The 26968-nt window shown below is 37.9% G+C and overlaps 1 protein-coding gene across 1 annotated transcript in view; it reads right to left on the minus strand.

Moving 5' to 3' along the window:
* Nucleotides 1-26968, minus strand: part of LOC145670523 (uncharacterized) — a 335206-nt gene that overhangs the window by 230679 nt on the left and 77559 nt on the right. The gene's annotated exons all lie outside the window — the stretch shown is intronic.

Genomic DNA, 26968 nt, shown 5'->3' on the forward strand with positions numbered 1-26968 from the left:
TTATTATTATTATTATTATTATTATTATTATTATTATTATTATTATTATTATTATTATAAAGTAGTGTTATGTGTTTATCAGTTTAATAATTGCTGGTGGATTTCATGAAAACCAAATGTTCATGTCTTTCATAAAATTTGTATAAATGTGCCCGTTAATTTTTTAAAACAACTTCCTGAAACATTCTATATTTGATAGGACTACACGAATATTCGGAAAGGGGTTTGTCAGAAACACACTGTGCTGTTTTACATTATTTATAAACCTGAAAGGTTGTTTGTGTGTAGAAAAAGGGGTCTAATAAAATAAATTAAAAAAAAAAAGCTTCCCCAATTATTCGACTATCTAAATAAAAAGCTGAATAGAATCTAGTTGCTTTGTTAGGAAAAGCATGTCCGTTCAGAGTTAACTTCAATGATATCCCCTCCCTGCATAAACACTGTACACCGAGGATAAAATTAAAATTTAGTAACAAAAAAAAAAACTTTTCAACGTTGCTGAGCACACTAAACGCCTATACAACCGCAGGATACAATACGCATTTAATAGAGCATTAAAAGCATCTAATAAAAGAAAAAACAGCTTATTGTGTGGTGTGAGCGTGCTCTAATCTTGCTGAGCACAGCACCAGAACGATGTATGAACTAACGCTGTACAATGTGCAGAAGCCAAACAGGAGAGTCAGTTAGTGTAACGGGGGGTAAAATGGAGTACCGTCAGGGTTGCAACTTCTGTGTGAAATAACCGCACTGATACAAGTTTTAGCATAAAGAATGGTTCTTGAATTATGTGTAAATATTTAAAATTTATACAGTAGTGTCCCGAAAATTCGGCCTAATGTCGACCGAAGGGTGGCGGAGTTTGTGAAAGTGCTGGATTATCAGGAATGGAATTAAAAAAGAATAAGAACAAGTATTTCCTCAGAAAGTATAATTGTATGCAGTGGCGGATCCAGGATATGATCAAGGGAGGGGCTAAACCATAATTTGCCGTTTTATCCAGTGTAAAGTTGAATTGAAGCCCATTTTATCCTGTGTAAACCTGAGCGTCAAGGGGGGAAGCTATTAGCCCCTTAGCCCCGCCTTGGATCCGCCCTTGATTGTATGTATTGGTTGCTTGATAATACAACAGAGAATAAACTGCCCAATTACCCTTAAACAAAGGAAAAGTACATACTTTATGAAGGCATAGAGCCTTTATTATACATTAAAACAAAAATTAATGAATACACACTGTACAATAATTTACCTGAAAAGGCAGACCTCAGAAAAATACTTTATGAATGCATAAAACTGTCTATAATAAAAAGTAACTAAGAGGGGACACACGCGCGCGGGCAATGACCTTGAACAGGTCTGCGCTGGGTTTCTTCGTTCTGCCAGGTAAAGGTCTGCACGGGCTCGGGCTTACGCTTGACCCGACCCGCGGGCCGGACCCGAGCCTACAGTTAATATGTCACTACAGACCCGGGCCGGGCTCGGGTCGTAAATTTTTAAATATACAACTATATTTCTTGGTCCTAATTTTGTAAATATACTGTACAACAATATTTATTGGACCGTTCTTTCTGGAGAACTTTTAAAGCACAACTGGAAAATTAAGCCTCTAATTGCTGTAAATATAAATACAATTTTGCGTTAATTATCAACTTTCTGTAATTATGGCTTATTTCGGGCTCATTTGATTATCACACAAGCTCGGGCTGGGCTCAGGCCTAAATGCTAAAACATATTTCGAACTCAGGTCGGGCCTCACATTATAAATTCATGGGCCGGGCTGGGCTCGGGCTGAAAATTTCTGGCCTCTACTGCCAGGGTGTGACCGAGTTACCCGGACTGCCATGTTATCGAGGACCGAGTTTTAGGGACTCTGCTGTAAGGTGTTCTGTTTGTTTAAGTTCAGACCGTTTTCAACACATTATTAAAATTCCTGCTCCCATGATAACTTCATGAGAGCACATCTTCAGTGAAATTTGAAACCAGAATCACGTATCAATAATCACTTTTTACCCTGAAAATTCAAGCTGATATTTGGATTAATTCATTTTTATATATTCTGTCTGTGAAAACATTCTCCTTAGTGCTTTACTCTTAAGAGTCTTCATCCCGGCGAAATTAAAATACCGCTAATTTTACAGTAATTATGTGATATCTTCAAATAGATAAAATATAATCGAAAAGTGGAATAAGAGCTCTCTAGACAATATTATTTTAATTGAGAAACCGTTAACACGACCCACTTTTCTGCTTTCGATTTCGAGCCATTTTGAAAATCGGCATTTATTTTCGCGTTTCTTAACAGCTGAAAACGGAAAGCCACTAGATGGCTTGTGATAACGGTAAATCACGCAAAATAATATTGTCTAGCGCGCTCTTGTTCCATATTTCTATTATCTTTTATCTATTTGAAGGTATCACATAATTACTGTAAAATTAGCGGTATTTTAATTTCGCCGGGATGAAGACTCTTAACTCGTTTGCGAGTCGAGACAAGATAATTCATGAGTCTCGTGAGCAAAACTAGTTCATGAGCAAATCTTAGATCCCAGTCACTGCTTTAGTATTACATTACACATTGTATAAAAACTATAAATTAGTAATTCGCCGTGATAGGGCCTCTTAATGTCTTACGTTATGCCCTTTAAGCTAAGGGACACGTATGATTAAGGGACGTAAATGAATCGGTGGAATGAGAATATAGGAGAAAGTGTGAGTACCGCGAGAAAACCCATGGACACGATGTTGTCCACCAGAAACTGACTCGGTTGGGATCGAACCAGAGACCCCATACCCCGTAAGCACCGTGACCTTCTCTGGACGATTATACAAGTATTGGTTGAGTTGTAATATGGAAGAAAATGAGAGGATCTCGAAAGAATCCAGACACGATGTTGTCCACCAAACTGTTCTAGGATCGAACTAGAGGTCCCCTCACACTAAAGCTGATCATTGTACCTCTCTTCTTTAAGATCGCCCTATCTGAGACCTTGTTCCCTGTATTCTTAATTCATACTTTATTCGACGGTCTACGAAATCCAAGCCGATAAGGAAAGGAAAACGAAAAGATAGGAGAGAGTTAAAAACATCCACCTCCTCAGAGAAATTCGACCCTCAAAATGGGTTTCAGTCAGTGAGGATTTCTACCGAGGGACAATTCCAATACGCTGGAGTTAAGGTAGTATTAGGAAAATATTGATAGCCTTTGTTGAGCACGATGGGAGATTTGTCCCCGGGGTGGATTTCGTAGCTGCGGGGGGAATTCGCCCAGGGCTGCCCCCTAGGCCACTCAGCTTTTGTCAGCGACTACCACCCTTATTTTGAAGTAAAGAGAGAAAAACTGTTAAGTTAGCAACTACTCTGACGTCTAATGTCCCTGGTTTTATCTTACTGTTAGTACAAGTGAGTTTGAGGTGGACAACATGGTATCCGCATGGTTTCTCAGGTTTATCCCATTTCCTCCCACAGTTCCATTCTATTATTTCTTTCATTATCATTCACTCTCACCCGTTGCATTTGTAACACACATATATAATTAAATATTGGGTCCCAGTTCTATTGAAATTACTTCAATAATCACCAAAATTTATCACGATAGTTATTTCAATAAATTAAACTATTTTTGTTACTTTTTGAACTTTGTATTTCGTTGATACTTATAATTCATTTTACAGAAATTAAAAATACACTTCGATCAACTATGGCTTCTTCACTTGTTATATTTTATCAGCATAAATAAAACAAGTTTAAACAAGTCTGGCCACAAGATTTGTTATCATAAGGTACGGACTATTGACCTTGTTGTCCTATAACTAAATATACATCAGCCTAAAGGATATATGTGTGGAATGTTAAAGTAGGGTCTTCACTACAGCGAAATTAAACTACTGCTAATTTTAGAGTTTTTTGTAATTATCTTCAAACTCAGTGAAGTATTTAGGGGGGCTTCCGGGTTTATCCCCCCCCGCCGAATTCTTACTTATTATAGTAAAGTATATGAAATATCTTGCAGAATTTTCACATTTTCAGGCAAAACCCCCCACCCGAAAGTTAGTTAGCAAAGCCCCCCAAAACAAAATCGTAAATACACCACTGTTCAAAACAAATAAAAATATTCGAAAAGCAGAAACGTAGTGAATTAGACAATACGATTTTGCATATGATATCGTTATCACAACTTGTCTATCTGCTTTCGATTTGCAACTGTAGATAGATTTAGTATTTTTTGTGAGTTCTGTAAATAGCGGCATACCAAAAGCAGATAAGTGAATTGTGGTAAAGGAATCACATGCAAAATCGTATTGTCTAGTTCACTGCGTTTCTGCTTTTCGAATATTTTTATTTGTTTTGAAGATAATACAGAAAAACTCTAAAATTAGCGGTAGTTTAATTTCGCTGTAATGAAGACCCTTAACAACGATTCACAACCAGGCGAACTGTAAATTTGCGGGTTGAACTCATTATACAGTATGCGTTCAGGAATAACTTGACACTAAAGAGTTGTGCATAGTCAGTTGTTTCAAAGAATTTGATGCTATTTTGTTTGCTAACTCTATATATAATGTCGTCCTAGACTCTATGTTACAAATACCATAGAATCTTGACGGGAAATCATGATTTTATGTCTTCGTGTATATGGCTACCCTACATAGACTTCACAATTGACGAAACTGATTACATTTCCCTGTGTAATAGTGGGTTTCACACTGTGGAAGCATAAGCCAAGCTTTCAATCTGTTCAGCACAGATATCAGTATAGTTGGTAGGCATATGTATGTGTGAAATCGTGTGTGTGTGTGTATGTATAGTGGTTTAAAGCTTGCATGCTAGGGTTTTGAATGATGTTTCCGAAATTCCATTGATTCCGAGCGCCACTAAACCAAACGGGATCTCTTCCCTTATGACATCATTGCTAGCGTGTACATTGTCAACGGCTGAGGGGTCTCTGTACTGCAGTCGTTCTCCGCAATTGCTATTTGCTTTAGAAAGTAGCGAAATGGGAAATCACACATTCGAAATTCTCGAGAGCCCTATCTGTCTTCTCGCGTCTTTGCTTTCTCTATATTCATCAGAACGCAGTTACATGGCTGTACACGAATGCTTGATTGCAACAAACGTCGATTTTGTGTTTCAAGTTTAAGTGAAGAGCAAATTAACTATCTTAATTCTATAGTCATTAGTAGATACAAATACAAGGTTATTTGAAAAGAATAGTCCAAGAATAAAAAGTATTTGTTACGACGACGAAGTGAGATTTATATCTGTTAGAAAGTACGTGCGTCCGTTACTCCACGTGATAACTCTTGAGGAAAGCGATTTTTTATTTTCTTTTTTTTTTGCAATAGACGGCTAGAGCGATTATTTATACCGAGTTCGTTAATGGAGATAACCCGTTACATATTAATGGATAACGGCTATTTTAACGATAACAATCTATATCTTATACATAAGCGATTTTTAAAATTCTGTTCTTAAGGGGGATTTAGGATTTATTTCTGGGCTTTCGGCATCTAAGACCATTTAGCCCTTCACGCTTTGAGGGATGACGTCCCTCGGCAAGCACACTATCCTGGGAAAGGGAAGGAAGAAAGGATTGGGGAATGAAGGAAGCGGCCTGGGACCTATAAGTTAGGTACCACCCCGACATTTGCCTGGTGTGAATGAGGAAAACCCAGGAAAACCTTATTCAGGGTGGCTGGCCTGAAAAAGCGTTTTACACTTTTTCGACCGAGTGCCCCCGCCGAGAATCGAACCCGAGACCGCTCGCACCTCTGTTCTTTGCAATAGATTGCTAGAGCGATTGCCTCGGTCTAGTTCGTTAATGAGGACAATCCGTTAAAACATAACGGATAACGTTTTTATATACATTACAAGTGTTGGATAAGCACTCTGGATAGCACGACAGACATCCAACCAATAATCCAGTTCTTCCCAAACGTTCCAACATACCCAACATTACTCTATTGTATTACGGATGCGTTGCCTCAAATCTTCCAGGTGTTATGAGGTACTTGTTTCTTGAATTTTGTAGGAAAATGTCTCTGCACTACTACGACAGCCCCTGTTCATGTAAATTCCGCGAAACAATACGCACACCTTCCTGGTCGCCATCTGCATAGTTGTGTTAACGTAACAACTAGCGCCTCTAGCGACTTCGATGTAAACTACAAACACAGAGTGTAAAATATACAACCTTCTTTCTATTTCTGACCAATTTTGATTTTATAAGTCGTTTCAGCTTAAAAGGTCCGTGGTATAGTGGAATTAGAGCATTGAACTCATGTGCCCGTGATCCCGGGATCGATTCCAGTCAAGGTACTCCAATTTTGGCGTCCACTCATTGTCGCGAGCTAAACTGTGGAAGGTGTGATGACCAGAAAGCTCCCTATACGTCTGTTAGAAGTAGAGCACCGAAACGCACTGACCAAAGCGTTGATCATCGCTAGATTGGATATAGTTTTTTCAGTAGGGAACAGATGGAGTTGGAGCAGGCTCGCAAGTCCGCGAGGGACTCTTACGCCAGTGGTTAGTCGTTTCAGTGTAAAATAAATACGCATTAGACCTGAAACATTCAAAGAAGTCCTGATCAATACTTAGTCCTAAACAATTTGAACTAGAAGCTTGAAATTTGTATAGTCATAGGATTTGTGATGTAATATAGCGCTAAGGAAGAATTTTTGGACGTTCGACGTCAATTGGGGTAAAATTAGAAGTTGCGATTATTATACTGAGGTGTTCATCTCTGAAGATTAGATATATATGAAACTTGAACACAAATTAAACATAACTTTCTTACAAGGCTGTCTATAATGTTTATTATAAATTAACGAGAAATGTTACAGTTTCGGAAGTATATCACTTCCTTCTTCAGACGACTACTCCAACTCTATTATATTATATTATGTTAATTTATAATAAAGAATATAGACAACCTTGTAAGAAAGTTATGTTTAATTTGTGTTTAAGATGGACACAAGGCCTTTTTATAAAAATATATATGAAACTTGGTTTTTGCACTTCTCGTTTAAAATAATTAAACACGTGATTCAGTATATTTTAATACTTGGCCTAGAAAGAAAGACGCAAGAAGAACCCACAGTAATGTATGAAGACATTTATTATACGTATTCTGATGCAAAGAGTAGAACAAACGGAAGGAAATCATCACAATGCACCACGAAATCAGATATTGTGATGATTTAAACATACAGTGCACTCCAGGCGCGCATCCAGAATTTTTTGTTGGGAGAGGTCCTAGCTTTGGGGAAGATGGTTCAATACTACAAGCCATTAAATCTATATAGCAGTGTTTCTCAAAGTGTGGGTCGTGGACCGTTTCTTTGGTGGGTCGCGAGAAGTTTTTCCTTTGAATTGTGAAAATTGTATTTGCATGCAGAAACATATGTTGTAAAGTAAGTACTATCAGTAGATATGTTGGGTTAGGATGGAAAGAGAATGGATGAGTGAACATCTGTCATGGGGTAGGGCATTGCATTGAGAATAGTGTTAGCTTTGTATTACCTTTGTATGAAAAAAAAATAGAATTATAATTTACCAAATTGAAATACCATCATTACGTAAAATGACAATGTGTATTTGAATAAAAGTAGGTGGGCCACAAAGTACTTTTTAATATTTAATGTGGATCGCGGTAACAACAAGTTTGAGAACCACTGCTATATAGTATTCAACGGGTATTATTCTGCACCCGAAAAGACCATAAGTAGGAATGTGCACGAGACGAGACGAAACATAATTTTCCTGACAGAATTTTCGAGTCTAGACACAGCTCTTCCAATAGATATACACTTTCCGAGTCGAAACATCATTTTTTACAGCACATTTTCGAGACGAGACAGCCCCAAATGTTGTCTCGTGCGCATCCCTAACGATAAGTAATTGTAAAATACTTCCGTTTATATTTTCAGACAGCAATGATAGAACTAGAATGTTTTTATAAGAGGAAAAGTTCGGATGAATTTTCATGCTACATCAATCATTTGCCTGTTAAACGAGTATAAATATATTGAAAACCTATACAAATGTATGTTGAGTTATTAAGTTTGGGGAATTCTGATCCCGTGGACTCACCCGTGGGTTCAACTCTGGTGCCGAATACATACTGCATAGCGCCATCTGGGATGGATATTGGAATGAAATGAAGTTTATAGTTATGCCCTTTGCTGTAAATAATGGAGCACGGTGGCTCTGTGGTAGAATGCTTATCTTTGACGCGTGGGGTTCTTGGTTTGATCCCCGATCAAGTAAACATGTGATGGACAAAATCATGTCCGTAAGTTTTCCCGGTGTACTCCCGTTTCCTCCAAGATTCCCTTTTCACCAATTCTTCCATCATCATTCACTTGCCTTAATCATCGTCTCTCTTAGCTTAACGGACATAATCGTGGGACGTTAAACTGAAAGATTTCGTGTCATTTCATGACCTAAAGAAGACGGATAATTAATTACAGTGAATGGTAATCAAATAATTGGTGGAATGAGAATATGAGACTAAACTGACGAACTTCGAGAAAGTCCACGAACAAGATATTATTCACTATGGACTTACATAGCATGGGATCGAATCAAGGACTTCTTGCATCAGAAGTCACTTCTCTACCACTGAATCGCATGCCTATAATTTGCACTCCAATCATTAACAACCCACAATAGCTGGAGGACGCAAGTGGAAGGAAATAAACCAATCTCTATACTCAAAGACATCGACTTGATATTCTCCTAGTGGAACTGGGGAAAACCCTGCAAAGCTCAATCAGGATGACCAGATTCGAACCCAGTACTTCCTAATTTCAAAGAACCACCACTCTACACTCCTCCGTATCATGAAAAGAGAAAGTACATGCTATGGCCCATGATGTGAAGAACCTTAATGCAGCACCTCTGTTGAATACGTGATAAAATATACTGTACATATGTACTCGCATACAAACACAGGAACGAAGGTTATTCAGTGTATTATTTCTCCCACCCAAACGGGGACAATTCTCCTGCATTGAGGAACATTGTTAACACGTATTCGGAGTCTATTCACACAGAGACCGAGAAACTATTCCATGGAATGCAGACTTCATTGCACAGCTGTTTCCTCCGTTTTGGTAGTCGCATCGACGCCTCTGCATCTGCTGTGGAAGCTGATATTGATGTAGAACTGCGGTTGGAGGTTTATCCTTATGAATGCTTCCAACTATCATAATTTCCCTTTCCTCCAAGCATCGTGTGACAACCTCAATTTCAAATACGGCTTTTATTCCCCTCCGAAAAATATAAAATAATGCACTCTGCAGTGCACTCGAAATGACACATAGGTATAATTTTCAGTTGTGGACCCATCTGCATACACATATAGAGCATTAGGAACCATTATAAATTCTACACGTACTGTACGGATTGTCTATAAAATGGCCCTGTGTACACTTAAAATTGAGGTTCAATTGTTAAACCATTGTGCAATGCATCTGCCACATTTCTCAGAATATCGTATATATAAGAATCGCTTTATATGTATTCTGTTTCGAAGTACTTCTGACATCTCATTATCACCATAAGAGACAGTTAGCCTCCTCTGTTATGTCCAGAAACAGTGAAACAATCCAGGGATATAGCAGCAAAACCTCCTAAATCCATTTTGCAATTTTATCAGGAAACGAACAAAAAGTGACGCCCTTATGTTTCAAAATTATTGATCAACATTTTTTTTTGCTTAGTGGTAGATTTCACTCGTCTGCATTAAGTAGTGGCCACTTAAAAAAAAAAAAAAAAAAAAAAAAAAAGAGTGTCACTTTTTCTTCGTCTTTTGACAAAATTGAAAAATGGATTTAGCGGGTTTTGCTGCTGTACCCCCTGACTTGTGCATTGTGGTTTCTCTAATTTTACAAGATTATTTGTGCATAATAGAAATGAAATGATATTATGCCTTTCAGTTTAGCTTTCCATTATTATGCCCATCAAGCTAAGGGAGATGATGATTAAGGCAAATGAATGATGATACAATTGGTGGAATGAGAGTGTGGGAGGAAACGAGACTATCTCGAAAAAACAACGGACAGAATGTTGTCCACCGGGGATTGAACCAAGGACCTCACGAACCAGAGGTAAGAACTCTACCATTGAGCCACTTCCCCTTCACGTTTGTCCAGCTACTTATGGATTTATGACGAAATGAATTTACTTTAACATCCCACAGTTATTCCCTTTAGGTTAAAGGAGACGGGCAATTACTTTAAGTAAATAAGGATTAAATTAAATTTCTATGCTCTCCATCGGGTTCGAATCCGGGACCGTATGCATCAAATGCACAGGCGCTAGTTACCAGTGTAACGAATTGAGCTTAAGTCTTCGTCTTTTACTTCAGTTCAGTTCAGTTCATTTCCTCTCATTATCAGAGATTCTTGGTATGAGTAAGGAACCCAATACACTGCTCTAATACTCTTCGTATTTTCTAGTCTTGTTAAAGCTTCGCGATGGATCAGTTTTCAAAAATACTTCTTCCTTTAACTATATAGATAACCGTACTCTGCAGTATTGTATAAAGATATAATTATACAGTTTTGTACACTTATCTATGTTCGACTAACCAGTTGTCAACAGGGGCACTTATGACGTGGTCCAATAAAGTTGCATTTTTTTTTTCAGCGGAATTTGGACGATAAATCCGTATTTTAGTGGAAATCCCTATTTTTACGGATATGAACAAGTTAAAAGGAACGAATGATAGAAATAAGCGACTGAATAGGTATAAAATAGCTAATTGGTTGATATCAATACAGTAGAAGGAAGATGAAATTTAAAAACACCCCTGGTTCGACCGCACATTATGAGAGTTTGCGGTGAACATCATTTCCGTAGATTTTCTCGATGTTCTCCCTTTCCTTCAACATCTTCATTCCACTGATTATGTCATAGTGTTTCACTTTCATTAATTAGCCGTAAGTTTTACGTCCCACCGTTATGCCAGCGAGGCTAAAGGAGACAGTTATGATGAGAAATGAATGCAATAGTGGAATGAATAAAGTGGGAAAAAGCGGGAGAAAACCGAGATAACTCACGCACACGGTGTTTGCCCACCACAAAGTTCACTTGGCGCGAGCTAGGGTCGAGTTGATTGAGTTGATTTTGAGTTTAACGTCCCGTTCAGCAGCGAGGCTATATGAGACGTGGACCTAATGATTAACGTGGAGTTTGAACCCCGTGAGCTCCTGCCGGGAATCGAACCCGAGTCTCCCACGCCATAGGCGCGTACGCTAACCGCTTAGCTACGAAGGAGCTCCCGAGCTAGGGTCGAATCAGGGACCCTGTGCATCAGAGGTGAACGCCCTACAACTGAGTAACCGCGGCTCCCGTCTCTTTTAGGGTGAGAGCATAATCGTGGTACGTAACAAAAGAAATTTCACTTCTTTATTTCTAACATTGAATGAAATGTTCAAAAGTACAGAATGCACACACACGAAAAAACTTATTTCTAACATTTAAAAAGATGAATAAATGCTCGTTTTAAACTCTACAAAAATCAAAAGTAATACTTTTCAGCAAGCTTTTAATCTGAAATTGGGTGTTTTAGAATAGATTGACCCTTATTTAAAAAGCTTTTGAATACACACATATATGGACATACATGCAATCAACAGTTTTAATCGAATGTTCACTTGCAAACTGATCATTTTTTGGAAATATTTTTGTTGTATGCGTTTCCACTGTATATGTTCCCAAATTTATTGGAATTATTAAGCATTAATTCATTTTTTGGTTATACGTGAAAGATAGGATGAACTCGATAGAGCTAAAGACCTATCGCTCTTTCAAGCGTAATTTTCAATCGAAATCCTTTTTTTCGCCTGACTATGTAGGAGACTCAACGAATCACAACTTAATTCTTTCAACTTTTGGCCTGTTTTTGGCGCTTTGCCTTCGTCTGAAATCGACGCTTGTCTGCGCTCGCTGATTGAATTCACATTAAGGGCTCTGGGTCGCTAGTTTCATCTAGACGCACCCAACTTCATCCAGTGGATGGGAGGAGAAAAAGGCATCCTCAAAACCATTAGTGTGAGTCTGAGAGGGAAAAATTTACCACATTTGGGGGAAATTTTAGAAGAAAAATAAAGAGGTAGAGGAAAAATTCATGTAAAATAACACAAAAATAATTAAATTTATCACTTTAAGAAGAAGGAAATAAGTACAGAGTGAATCATTGTAAAAAATGTTTCCATATCTTTTTATTGACTCCCATTTTATTCTGTTGAAATCTAAAATATAGCAGGAATTACTACAATTAAGTTCTTTGTGTAAGTTTGACAAGCATTCGACATAGAGGCTCTATAAAACGTGATGCTACCAGGTTTATAACCACACACAGAGCCCGAAGGACAAGGTATGGCATAAAAAATATATGTCAAACATGTCCGTAATAGGGCACATACACATGTCGTAATGATACTAAACACACTGCCAACAACGTGAATAATACTGTCACTAAAAACACTGCAAGAAGACGCTAGAAATATTAATTTTAGTGGAAATAATGCTGGTTTAGTCACTAGACAATATTTAAAAGGTGCTAAATTTATATTCTAACAATGATAAATGAGGTTTTGATAAAAAAAAAATATCCTTAAAAATTTCTAGATCAAGCGACTAAGTGCTACATTGGTAACACGGATAACAAGAGACAAATGACAACCGCCTCACGTTTCCGCGCATGTGTATAAATTTTTGACGTACAAGTATATCATCTCAAACATTGCCCCAATGATCAAAGCATAACATACTAATCAGTCAAAACTAATGAAAACAAGGCAGTAGATCATTTTGACATGCTATAGTTGCTCACATTTTTTATGTTCATGGCGGACATATCCGTAATGTCAAAAAATCGACATGTTTCCTTATGTCGACCATTAGAAGGCAATTCATTTGTACACATTAAAGTATGTCCAAATTTCAAGACATGCATTTTTGTGTCGTTTTGAGTCGTTTCGGGCTCTGTATGCAGGAGGTTGTCCATGGAAAGTTGATCCCTCTTCAAGATTGCCTGCGCCCCTCACAAGGGAAGTTCGGGAGAAAGCTCTCGTCTGCAGAGAAACTAAGCATACTATTTGAAGGATCAATCCATGCTGATTACAACAAGTTAATAAAATTCCTGTACTGTTGAGAACTGTTCGGGAGATTCAACTTGGAAGTTTAATAATAAAAAAAATGAGTATATGCGCATTTAAACGCGTTAAGTACAACATTATTAGCAACGACTGTTGACATACCTTATTGAAATCTACTGGAGGTAACAGAAAAACCTGCTTTTTAATAACTAACGGGTTTGTTAGTTAAAATTAGTCATTGTACTGTTCACAATAATGATTGGTTCACAGAGATGACAATAGAGCTGTGCGATATCGAAATTTCGATATCCACATTCGATATTTTTCTGATATCGATATCGAATAGATATATCGATATCGACAATATCGGATATCGACATCGACAATATCGATATCGGATATCGACAATATCGAATATCAATATCGACAATATCGAATATCGACGATATCGATATATCGACGTCGATATTTTTGCGATATCGATATCGACGTCGATATTTTTGCGATATCGATATCGACGATATCGATATATCGACATATCGCAGAGCCATAGATGACAATTAATCACTGTTGTTATTCTGTTCTATGAAGAAATGAAGCAGCTAATTAAGGGCTCATGTGGCCTTTTTAAGCAGATTGCCTATTCTTGTTCTCGTGTGTCTAAAGATTCACTGATGTCAGATTTCATTTCAATATTTCAAAAAAAAAAAAAAAATAGGCTGGTACACTTCTTTGAATTTGACGATGTCTTATGCTTTCTGATGCGTCAGGTGGTCAAAATAGAAATTTTCTGATGACTAAGTTTACTCTTTGGTTTGCAAGAGTTTATAAAAAGAATGTGCATCAACTTTTTTTTTCCGGTCAGAGGGCATAGTTTGTCCCAGTGCAAACGACACTTTGGTTTCATCAGAAAGAAAATATTACCAAAGGAAGTGATTGGTAATTCAAAGCGTTATCTAATTGCAATGGTGTTGTGGAAGGAAAAGTCATCACCTTTTGAAATTGTTATGAACACAAAACTTCTACATGCCTTTTGAAACTTTTTAGTGGGAGCCTTTTCTAAATAATTTCCTTTTGAAAAACAAAACTGTCTCAAAAACATAGGTTTCCTTTACTATATTCAAATCAAGTCATTACACAATGATGCGAGGCTGTCTTGTAAAACTTGCCTTGGACAATATAATGTGTTTACCTATTGGTGACCTATTCAGGAGACTGGAGATTTGCGCAACGTAAGAACTACAAGGCGTCCTTACCCCGAAGTAAATCAGTCAAAAGACAATGATGTTATAAGTTTTGTATCGCTTTTCACAGAAGGGCAATGTTAACATTATCGAACATATGATTTCACAATGTTCATAAGTTTCCTGAATCTTTAATATTGCTTTTAGTTATCCGTTCTATACTACAAATATGTTCTACGTAAGACGAGCTCAAACATATTGCATACTGTATGAACACTCAGAAAAAAACCGTACGTTGCGTACGTAAAAATGTAGATTACATGTGTAAATTCAGTAGTTTTCGAAGTTAAGGTACAGCAAACGTATAACTGAAAAAGTATGTTTTAAACGTAATTTCCGTATAAGTGTTCCGAATAAACGTACTTTCTATATGAATGAAAAGAGCTGTATATAGGAGGTCAGTATCTCACATACAGATGGACGTATATAACATATAGCTTACGTATGTAACATACATATACATATAGGAAGACTGTTAGATGCCAGACATCCTGCAGCGGCAAGATGTAACATCTGAGGGCAGTGCATATGTAGAACACGAATAACGTATGCTCCGTGCTGATTTCTGTAGTAAGCAAGAGGATATGGTATATTTGTACAATATATCGCTGTCCGGAGAACGGATTTTTCTCAGGGCATCGCTCGCTAATATACAAGTGCAATACGTGTTGTCGGTAAATTACGTTTTGTAAAGGATGTATCCCCTATACGGTTTGTTGCGCAGTAACCGTTATTTTATTGACAGCATACAGTATTACCACTTTCTTGTTGCATTTACTGGAAACATAATTTTCTCCAATGTGCCCTTTTGTGTAGGCCCAGGCCCATATCCAGGGGGGTCTAGGGGGACCGGGCCCCCTAAAATTTTCACGGTAGGTTTGCAAATGAACTATAATATGGTGATGAACTATAATGTTTTTGGATCGGGCCCCCCTTAACTTCAGCCGGGCTCCCCCTACATTTTTGGGCTGGCTACCAGCCTGTGTAGGCCACCTTAATTATGCGTTACATAAAATATCTGCCGTTAATCACATTAATACTGGATAACTACCGTGCTAATATAATTCTTTTCCATGTGGAACAACATACACTTCTTCAAATATAAGATATTTTCTTATTCACCTCAATCACTTGTGGGCAATATGGAAATTTTAAAACTTTTCTGTCCCTTGGGAAAGCTCTTTTATACTTTGATAAGATCTCTTCTTCGTAACTATATCTAGATATTCTAGCCTTGGTTCTGGTGCATGGGGTCCCAGGTTCAAATCCTGCTCCCGCCAAGTTAACTTTGTGGTGGACAAACACCGTGTCCGTGGGTTTTCTCGGGGTTCTCCCGTTTCCTCCCACTTTATTCATTCCACAATTTCATTCATTTCTCATAATCACCGGCTCCTTTAGCCTAACCGGCATAACTGTGGGACGTAAAACTCAAACATTTCATTTCATTTTATTTTCTATCCTTGCTCTCTTTCTCCCTCTTCCTGGTTTTCCTTCTGCCTTTCTCTCTATCAGCACGGTGATCCAATCGGAAGTGCCGAATAAGATGGCCAAGCATGCTGTTTCTTCTTTTTTCTATTATCTTCATGCTCTGTTGTCCTTCATTAGCTTCCTTTACTTTTTCTTTGTTCCTTTTCCAAAATATGCGCAGCATTCTGCACCAACACCACATTTCAAATGCTTCCATCTTGGATATTTCAGCTTTTCTCAATGTCCACGTCTCTGACCCGTACAGTGCCAAGTTCCATAGCAGTGTCTTAATAAATCGTTTACAAACGTCCAGCGACACATTTCTTGATGTTAGTAGTCCTCTTTTCCAATTGAATACTTGTTTAGCCTGTGGTATTCTGGAACTTACGTCTTTTTCACTTCTTCCGTCCGAGGATATTAGACTTCCTAAAGAGGGAACATCTTGACGTCTATGATTTTTTTTTTTTCATCTAGCCGTACGTTTGGCCCTTCCTGCCCTGATCTTGTGTACTTCATCTCTTACTACAAGATATACACATCATAATATCTTAAACATACTTTTTCTTCATTTTCTATTGCAGACATCTAACCTAACCAACTCTACCTACAGTTGAGAAATTTCTTCTCCGTTTTCTACCAAGTATTTTACAAGCCTATGAAGCTATAGAAAAATTCTGTACCCAATAGCAAAATTTAGCGTTATCAAGAGAAAAGATTTGCAGTCCTAAATCAGACGAGGTGAAATTAGAACACTAAAATCCCTTCTATTTTCCAATGGTGGATCCAGCCGGTGGCCTAGGATCCTCTAGTTTTTGATTGACAAGAATAATTTAAGCTATTATTTATATATTTTGAAAGTTTATAGTGATATACTTACCATAGTGTGGGTTCTGGCTGCCCCCTCCCTACTTTTCACCTTCTACATGAGCCATTATTTACAAGTACAGATAATTAGACATTGCATTGAAATGAAAGAAAGGGGTTTGGTAGTAAATTCCTCAGCACCCACATCATAACATTAAAAGTGTAGGCTGCTTTAATACATACCTTGCACTGAGAAAAAATCGTTATCCGGACAGCGGTATATTGTATATACAAATATACGAAATCCTTATGTTCACTATGGCAACCAGTACGGAACATACATTATCCATATGCTCAACGGCGCCGACTTTCCAAAATTTATGTGGGTGCATATCAATGGCGGGGACTGTTATATTTTTTTCAGTTGAATCTCGATATTTTTTGATTGATTTCTTTTAGTTAAAATCTTTTATGAACACTATCATAAAGGGTTGTGCTGTGATAAAGTAAAATGTACCGGTACTATAAGGTTAAGTTGGAACTGCCCTATTTCAGTCGGTACACGACTGACTGACACACACACAAGTGAAACGGATTCAAATCCGAGTCCAAGGTTAAAGATACGTTACTGTAATGAATATTCTTAGCATATGTAATCGTAACATTATGTGTATACGTTAAACAAATTACATGATGCACAATGATTGTAAGATACAATAAAAGTAAATAATTTTAACAGTATCGCGGGAAGCACTTGCAAGGATTTTTGTCCTGAACATAAACTTTAAAGTAACTAACTTACGTCTTGGTTGCCTTTGCACAAACACATTTGAAACCAGGGGGCGGATCCAGGAGGGGCGATTGGGGCGATCGCCCCCCCCCCAAAAAATGAGGAAACTTTCTTCTTTTATATGTATAAGTAATATCCATCCCAGAGTTTGGAGCCCTTAAAAGTACCATTATGATGACCCCCCCCCCAGAAGTCGGTCCTGGATCCGCCCCTGTTTGAAACAAACAATTATGTTTTAGAGGTTAGAAATTTTAACTTCCATCTCAATGTTTTAATTGCTTATTATTTTTTGATAATGAAAAGTGAGAATTTCATTTTGTTTCTAACTTAAAATCTTGTGGATGCGCCGCACCCAATTATTTCTGTGGGTGCTGAAGCCCAGGAGCACCCACATAGTCGGCGCGCATGCATATGCTACATCCCTTTCCGCTTAGATGTTACATCATGCCTTTGCAGGATGTCTGACATCTAACAGTCTTCCATACATTACATACGTATACGTATGTTACTGACGTCAGCTATATGTTACATACGTCTCTCTGTATATGAGATAGAGACCTGCACAGGCCGGGGCCGGCCCGCGGGCCGGGCTTGGGCGGGCCGACTCTGTTATTTCTTTGGGCCGGGCCGGGCTTGGGCGGGCCGACACTGTTATTTCTTTGGGCCGGGCCGGGCTTGGGCTGGCTGACACTGATTTCTCTTCAGGTCGGGCCGGGCTGGGGCTGATCAATTGCAATTCTTTAACAATTATTGACTTTCGTTAAACGATAATTGGAATAAAGCCGAATGTTGAAGAAGTGTGTCCGTGAAAAATGTTACAAAGAATGCAATAGCTATTTACAGTTTGTGTTGCTTAGCGGCTCCACTTTCACTATAGAGGATTGCAGGCATTATGCGGTAAATTGAGCTCTGATTGCCTGTCGCTAAACAATATTGCCATCTTCACTTTATGCTAAAAATCAATTAAGTTAGATTTTTGTTACAGGGAATGCAGTTTTTGTTCTCTCGATGACAGGCAAAGTTCTAGCAGGCAATGGTACCATTCGGAAGGCAAGCGTCAGGTTGTGAACCAAAGTTTAGAAAATGTTTCTGAGGGTTAGGTCAAATTTAGTACTAAATTTTGAGAAAAATTCGGGCTCGAGCTATTTTTTTAAAAAAAATTTATCGGGCCGGGGTCGGGCCAAAAACTTTTAAAATTTATCGGGCCCGGGCTGGGCCGGGCCTAGGTACGTTCGGGCTGGATTGGGCTCGGGCCGAAAAATTCGGCCCGTGCAGGTCTCTAATATGAGATCATTATCACCTATAGTACAGTTCTTTCGTTACGGAAAGTACTATAAAATATACTTTTACGGTTATACGTTTGCTGTACATTGTTTCTTAAGTCCAAAAACTACAGGGTTTAGATATGTAACCTTCCTTTTTTACGTACGCCATATAGTATGTTTTTCTTTTCTCACAGTCAGTGTACCATCATCTGAGTTCTGGCTGGGCCCCCAGTTTTTAAGTTCTACATCCACCACTGCTTTGCTCATACGAACTTCTCATAATGATGTTGTGCGAACTTATTTTAGATACATCAGAGAGATATTTAAAATAAAAAAACATTGTTATTATTTTGAAAAAAAAGTTTATCGTCACTTGAAATTCGCAGAGAAAGAATATTTTTCTAGCCGATTCCACATCCTCCCTCTCTGCTTAAAAAAAAAAAAATCCCCATCTTTTTCCAGAGACTTCAGCGGGATAAAAGGGCGAGTATTATGTATTTAAAATTTAAAAAAAAAAAAAGTTGAACCATGGAGTGGTTGTCGTAGCCTTGAATAAATCAATAAAGTCAGCCGACGGCTATCAAAAAATAGGCGCATAGGACGAGGGTGTGGGGGGAGGGCCTTTCGAATACAAACTGCGAGAATTGTCAAATCGAATTTATTTACGGCGAAACGCAGCTTTGAAATTTACTCCATGAGCGCTTCAGGGAGGTTTATAAACTAGCAAACGAAGAAAAATCCTGTGAGCAAAATCTGATTTATTATTTCTTTCTCACCCTCTCCTCTGAATCCCACCACCGTTTTGACTTTTTTTTTTTTTTTTTTTTTTTTGTCATCACTTCACAAACGCCATCTAAGCAACTGTATCTGCCGTGCGTATTTTAGTTATGAAACGTTTGCAGGTGAAAACTGTATTTTTTATTATTTTTTTTAACAAATCTAGTACCGTTTGTTTGTTTCAATTGATGTCTATCGTTGTGTTTCAGTTTCAGCTTGTATGCTAGTGACGTGTTAGGTTTATGTGTACAAATACGTCCTGATACACACAATTCTGCTGATATAAAATCCCTTCTAGGAAGAAAAAGGCGAACCAATTGAGTTACGAATATTCCCTCCGGACATGAAGAAATCCAAGCAAAATAAAAACCGAGAAAGGCTCTTTATGCTCACATGTATCCGCGCATATATTTGATATATCACACTAAATCTAACTTTTGTCGTCGGATATGTACGCGTGATGGCATTGCAGTTTTCGATAAAAAGCGAAACGCAATCAAAAGAGATTTTCATACCGCAAGAGATTTAACTCATGCACAACACAAATATAGAATTAATAGAGTAGAAGAGGAAATTTCTAAAAAAGTATCTTGTAATACCATTTACAGTTAACTTCTTCTCAAATACGCACCCATAGGGAGTCTATCAGGTCTAGACACACACACACAAAAAAAAATTACTATTTCAATATGAATTTGTACACTTTTCGATAAACTCTAGTTGTTTAACAGGAAAATGATTGGTATAGCATGAAAATTTGATCTTATAGTCCATCTGCAGTCTGCACTAAAAACAATCTAGTAGCATTATTTTTTTTTCTGAAAATATAGGTGGAAGTATTTTACAATTACTTATCATCTTTTCTGGTGCAGAATAATACTCGTTCAATACTCATAGACAGGCCCGTATCCAGGGGAGTTTAGCCCCCCCAAATTTTTTGCGGACCCCCTAAAATTTTCACGGTAGGCTTGCCAATGAACTATAATATGGTGATGAACTATAATATTTTTGGGTCGGGCCCCCCTACCTTCAGCCAGGCCCCCCCCTACATTTTTGGGCTGGCTACCGGCCTGCTCATAGACGTAGTGGCTTGGAGTATTTATCCCCCCCCCCCGAAAGCTTGAATCCCACCCAACAAAAATTTCTAAGTACGCCTTATCGTTAGATGTGGATAGGTTGTTGAGTTATGGTTTAGCATGCTGTTCAGCAGCGAGGCTATACAGACCCATATCCACGGGGGGCTAGGGTGGGCGGACCCCCCTAAATTTTCACTGCCCATCCCTAAAATTTTGACAGTAGGCTTGCAAATGAACTATAATATGGTGATGAACTATAATATGATTGGATCGCCCCCCTAACTTCTACCGCCCCCCCTACATTTTTGGGCTGGCTACCGGCGTGGGGCTATATGAGACGTCGACCTACAGCTTAACGTGAGATCTGAATCATGTGAGCTACTTCTGTGAATTGAACCTAGGTTTCAGATCTGTCGCACCAAAGATGTGTACGCTAACCGTATATCAATAAGAGAGCGATACATTTATATAGTTTACAGTTTTTGACTTCCAAACTATGCCATGCTTAAATGTCGGAAGTCCTATAAAATGGCTTTGTTGATCCGTCTTAATGTAGACAAGTATCAGAAGAAAAAGTCAAGAAATATCGATAAGCGAGTTTTTGCAATCGATTCAGAGTCCCAAAGATAGGTTCTACGGATGCGCACGAGACAAGATTTGTGGCTGTCTTGTCTCAAAAATGTGCTGTAAAAGTGATGTTTCGACTCGAAAACTGTATATTTTTCTATTGGAAGAGCCGTGTCTCGACTCGAATTTTGTCAGGAAAATCCTATCTCGACTCGTCTCGTACGCATCCCTAATAGGTTCCATTTCCTCCGCCAACCCTCTATCCAAATCGGAAGTGGTTACAATTAGCCATTTCCGGTTTGGCACACAAAAAAACAGACTTTAACAGTAGAAAAAGCACGAGAAGACAGTTCACTGTACACTGTTAGACATAGATAGGCCTCTGCAGCCAATGTTCCAGACGTATTAATGTTATCTGCACAACTGGAATGGGCCGCACTTCATTGGACCGCAGAACAATGGCACAACGTTCTATGGTCCGATGAATCGCGAAACTGTCTGCAAACTGCAGGAAAAAAAAAGGGTACATTGTTTGTTGCCAATAATAATGTATCACTTATTTTGACGGAATATTGGATAATATTTACGTACTGGCATATAAAAAATGCACTGTTAACACTTTTAGTCCCAAATATTTAAATACCAAATAACTCAAAAACACAACTATTTTAGTATTTTTCTTAATAAATTGAAAATGTTAAGTATTTTACTCCAGTATTCTTCATCTTTATAAAATGTAAGTATTATTTTAATAAGTGATAGAAAATGTCTGTATTTCTAGTTCCAAACAAAGCCAATCTTGGTATGATACAACTTGAAGGATTCTGGTACGCAGAGACCAAAATTGTGTTTCAAAATTCATCGTCTTTTTTTTTTCATTTTGTAATTTGTTGGTTTCTCATTATCAGAACACACTTTGTACTACCGTTTCAGTCTTTCTTTCTTTCCGTACCTTGAACCTTTACCGGAAAATGCGGGCCAGTCAATCTATTGGATTCCATGACGTCCGAGGAACGTTTCCAGCTCCAATTACATCCTTTTGAATCACAGCTTCCCCTGTTTCCTCTAGAAAGCCTGCTAAATGCTCTTTCTTTGTTCTTTCTTATATTTGTAATTTCAGTTCAAAATCATTTCTCGTCGAGAATTCTGTCGAAGAATTTGAAGCTTGAAATATATAGAACGATAATCATCCCTGTTGTCCTGTATGGTTTCGAAACATGGTCGCTTACTCTGAGGAGAAAACGTAGACTGAAAATATTTGACAACAAGATCCTGAAGTGAATATTCGGACACAAAAGGAACTGGAATGGGGTATGGCGGAAACTTCATAACGAGGAACTACATAATTTATACGGTTTATCCAGCATTGTTAGGGTCATCAAGTCTACGGAGGGCCAGGTGGGCAGGTCATGTAACCAGAATGGAAGATAAAAAAAAAGCTTTCAAAATTTTAACTAGAAATTCAATCGGAAAATGACCATTAGGAAGACCTAGGTGCAGATGGGAGGAAAATATTAAGATGGATCTCCCAGAATTAGGAATAGAAAGTAGAAACGGGATCCAGTTGGCTAAGGATAGAGGTCAATAGAGAGCTTTTGTGAACGTGGCATTGAACTTCCGGGTTCCATAGACCATAGAGTTGGTTAGTTTGTTTATTTGTAATTTCTTTGTATAGAGTGAAAGTATTTGTTGTAGACATAATCAGAAAATGGAAAAACGTTTTCTTTCACCACTTGACCTGTGTTCCGCTGAAAGAGTAGTAAGTTGATATTGTTTTCGAAAGGGAAAATTTCGTCCTTTTTTTTCCCAAAATTCACTTTTAACGATTTCTCAATCCTTGGGATGAAATGTTCCACAACTACTAATTTTACAGTAGAAGTGAATGAACAAGATGGATATATTCTTTTTTATATAAATATGACTAACTTTACATTGTGATTTTTAGCAGAAACCTCCCCAGTTGCATAAGTTGTATTGCCTAATCTGACAGAGCTCATCCTATAGATTCAGAAACCCTTAAAGATCAATTTAACAAAAACAGAAAAAAAAGACCCTTTTGAAAATAAGTTCTTCAATTGGTCACTTCTGTCCACATCAACCTTGTTTATATGGTAGTCAACCCGTATCCTTTTTATTATTATTATTATTATTTATTACGGGACATCCTTTGAATTCCATGGTTAAATGGGATAATTAAGCTATATGATTAGTTGAAAACATCAAACGTCTTTCCGTTTGAAGCAGAAAGTATTGGTTCACACGTATGTTTTCCATCATCCTCAATATAACATATACATTAAAATAAAATGTGCGTGCTATTCACGCAAATGGGACACTCACAGGATACCAATTGCACATGGTGGGTTCAAATATATTAACACGTTCGCTGCGGCAGTGTAAAACTGAGTTTGGATCTCAGTGCTATACGAGTCACCGTGTGTCTCGTTGAATGGTTTGTCCGTCGCGTCGGTGCGTTAATGTTAAAAATCTGTACAAACGAAAATACCACAAACGAACAGAGGTAATAGAATGCATAAAACGGTACAGCACAAAAATGAAATATCACACGAGCCCCCGGTGACTCGTGACGCACCGAATGTGTTAAGCAGTAGAGTGTAACTATTTATTGTTTGTCTTCCCCTAGTGGTGATACATATATTTTTAACAGTGATGCATACTACTGAAAACCGAGCGAAGTAGGTCAAGTGGTAGAGCGTTGGCTTTGCATTCGGGAGGTCGCGGGTTCGATTCCCGCTGCCGACCATCCTGATCGGGGTTTTCCAGGGTTTCCTTCAATACTACCAGGCAAATGCCGGGATGGTACCTACTAAAAACAGGTCCTGGCCGAAACCTTCCCAAATCCTTTCCATTGTTGTTGTTATTGTTAGATATCCAGTATAAAATGGCCTCAGAGCTGTATCTGGTAATTGTTAAATAAAAATAAATAAATAAATAAATAAAAAGTGTGCCATAAGTCATGAAGAGGTTTTATTTGCTAGTGAAAAATGATTTCATGTAAATGTTCACCATGATGAGTTCTCACGCATAAAATCTTGTCACATCACACTTATCAAAATCAATGTAGTTATCGCTTGGATTTCCGCATGGATATTCTCCTTCAGCTACTACACTGTTTATTGATATTTACCAGTTCTTTGAGGTGGCTCCAAAGGTAAAAGTCTGGTGCCTTCAAATCTGGCGAAAGTAGTCGCCAAGGAATGTTTGCATTTCGTGAAATGATTCGACTCCCGAAAATGGTTCGCAAAAGTTCGATTGTATCACTTGATATGTGCGCCGTGGTGCCATCTTGCTGAAACCAAACGTTTCGCAATTTCAAGTGTAAGGCAGGATTGAAGCCCATTTTGTCCAGTGTATACCTGAGCGTCAAGGGGAGCCATAGCATATATATATGCGTGTGTGTGTGTGTGTGTGTGTGTTTTGTGCTTTATTTCTCGGTAACTAGTGGTGGGATCTGAACCAAATTTGGTGGCAAGCAGCCCATCTTCTACGGGAAAAGATCGTTATATTTGGTGGACGAGATTAATGGAGAGACAAGCTCGGCTCGGCAACAAATGCTGGTTCGACAGATTTGCATACCGGAAGCTTCTGAATTAAGTTCACCTCCTCTTTTTCTTAGCTTAATATCTGACGATTATATACGAAACTAAAAGATTATGATTATGTTAATGAACGAATTGGTGGAATAAAGAAAGTAGGAGGAAACGTTAGAACCTCAAGAAAACTACGAATGCAATATTTGTCCACCACAAAGTTCACTTACGAGGAAACCGATCCAAGTGTGACACGAAATTGTGGGCGAGTTTATGCACAAACGAAGTGAGAGAAAAACCCATTAGAGAGAAAAACCCTCGCTCTCAACCGTTTAAGGGAAAGGCTGGTGCTCCGATATTTTGCGAATTTTCGGCTATGTTGCGAGTGAATATGTTTGAAAATTGCCTTGAAACGCCAAGAAAAATGCACCAGGGTGGAATAAAAGTGGTGTTGAATGTTGAGGTGAGTGGCGTAGCTTTTAACCGGGGCCGGTATAGGAAGGAACTTAAGGAATAACAAACGCCATTGACACGAAGAACAATATTGTATGATATTACATGCTAATATATCATGTCGCTAGTTCGTAGAAAATGAGAAAAGATGTATTAATTACATTGCCGAAGAAACAGAGACGTTATTGTGTGAACAAAAATACAATTGTTATATTCTGTGCAAAAGTGCTATAGGAAAACAAATTAAATAATATGAATCATAAACACATATTGTTGCAGATGTAAGTACGACAGCGTATAGTTGTGTGACATATATTAAAACGCAATGTATGGATCAATAAACAAAAATAGCATCTTCAATTTAAAAAACGAAAACCGGTACGCCTTATATACTCCATATATCACATACAGTTCCGATCGGTTAATAATTGTAGAAATTCGTATAAATGTTTGGAAAATTCGGACGGCCACCATTTCTTACATTTTTCATCCTATTTGACTGATGATACTTTTATTCGATTCAGCCTACCAAGAAACCTGAGCATAGATACCTAACACGTCTATTTCAGGCAACAATGGAACTCCGGTATTTTCGCCTTAACAGTACAAAACATTCTTCCACTAAAATTTTTATGGACTCTTCGGTTTTGTAACCCTAATGTCTAAGACGACGTTTTACTACAGTTTCGTGGATGAAGGAACTATTCATCTTCAAAAGACTCTTTTTTCTTGTGTTAAGAGCCTGCCTTACTAAAAATAATACGAAATTTACCATTTTTCTTTTGCTTGATTATTCATCAGTGAAAGGAGATAATGAAATGCAAGTTACCACAATCATAGATAATGCTATTCTACAACAGAAAATATGAACCTGAAGAATGTTCAGTGTTGCAATCCACAGAAATTACAGTGTTGCCAGAAAAACAATTTCCCTAAAATCTAAGTTAAGACGGCGAGTAGAGGAATGAACTCAGCTGCATTTGATTAGGTATCATGTTGTTTTGGTTTCTTGTGAACTACTTTTTAATTATCATTATTATTTAGTTTTAATAACTGTATGTTAAATCTATTTTGTTTATTACAAACTAAATACAACTATTATTTAAAAAGTAGTTCACAGGAAACCAAAACAATATGATACGTAACCAAATGCAGTTGAGTTTGTTCCTCTACTCGCTATCTTAACTTAGATTTTAGGGAAATTGTTTTTCTGGCAACACTGTAATTTCTGTGGATTGCAACACTGAACATTTTTCAGGTTCATATTTTCTGTTGTAGAATAGCATTATCTATGATTGTCGTAACTTGCATTTCATTATCTCCTTTCACTGATGAATAATCAAGCAAAAGAAAAATGGTAAATTTCGTATTATTTTTAGTAAGGCAGGCTCTTAACGCTACATATTCAAAAATTCGCAAAATATCGGAGCACCAACCTTCCCCTTATTCCTCTATATCCCCGGAACGGTTGAGATCGAGGGTTTTTCCCTCTAAAGGGTTTAATTGTACACAAAAGCACTTCGTTTGCACATAAACTCGTCCACAATGTCGTGTCACACTTGAATCGGTTTCCTCGTTAGAGCAAGCTGGAATCCAACAAGGAAGACCAATCACCAGAGGTGAACGCTCTACCACTAAGCCCCTCATCCTTCAGATACTACTTATAAGTAATGCATACGAGGTAGAGCTAAAAGTTTCGGGAATCACGCACTGGGAACAATGTAATCTGTTTGATTTTGTTGTAGTTATAAACTGTCATCGTTCTTCACTTCAAAACCGTATGTAACTCTTAATCTTTGTCGTTGGTCCTCCGGGCCGGATCAGGATTCAACAGTGCAGTTAACAAGGTAGGTAGTGAGTGCATATTT

Source organism: Thermobia domestica, chromosome 14, assembly GCF_964235325.1.
Source record: "Thermobia domestica chromosome 14, izTheDome1.hap1.1, whole genome shotgun sequence".
Taxonomy (NCBI): domain Eukaryota; kingdom Metazoa; phylum Arthropoda; class Insecta; order Zygentoma; family Lepismatidae; genus Thermobia; species Thermobia domestica.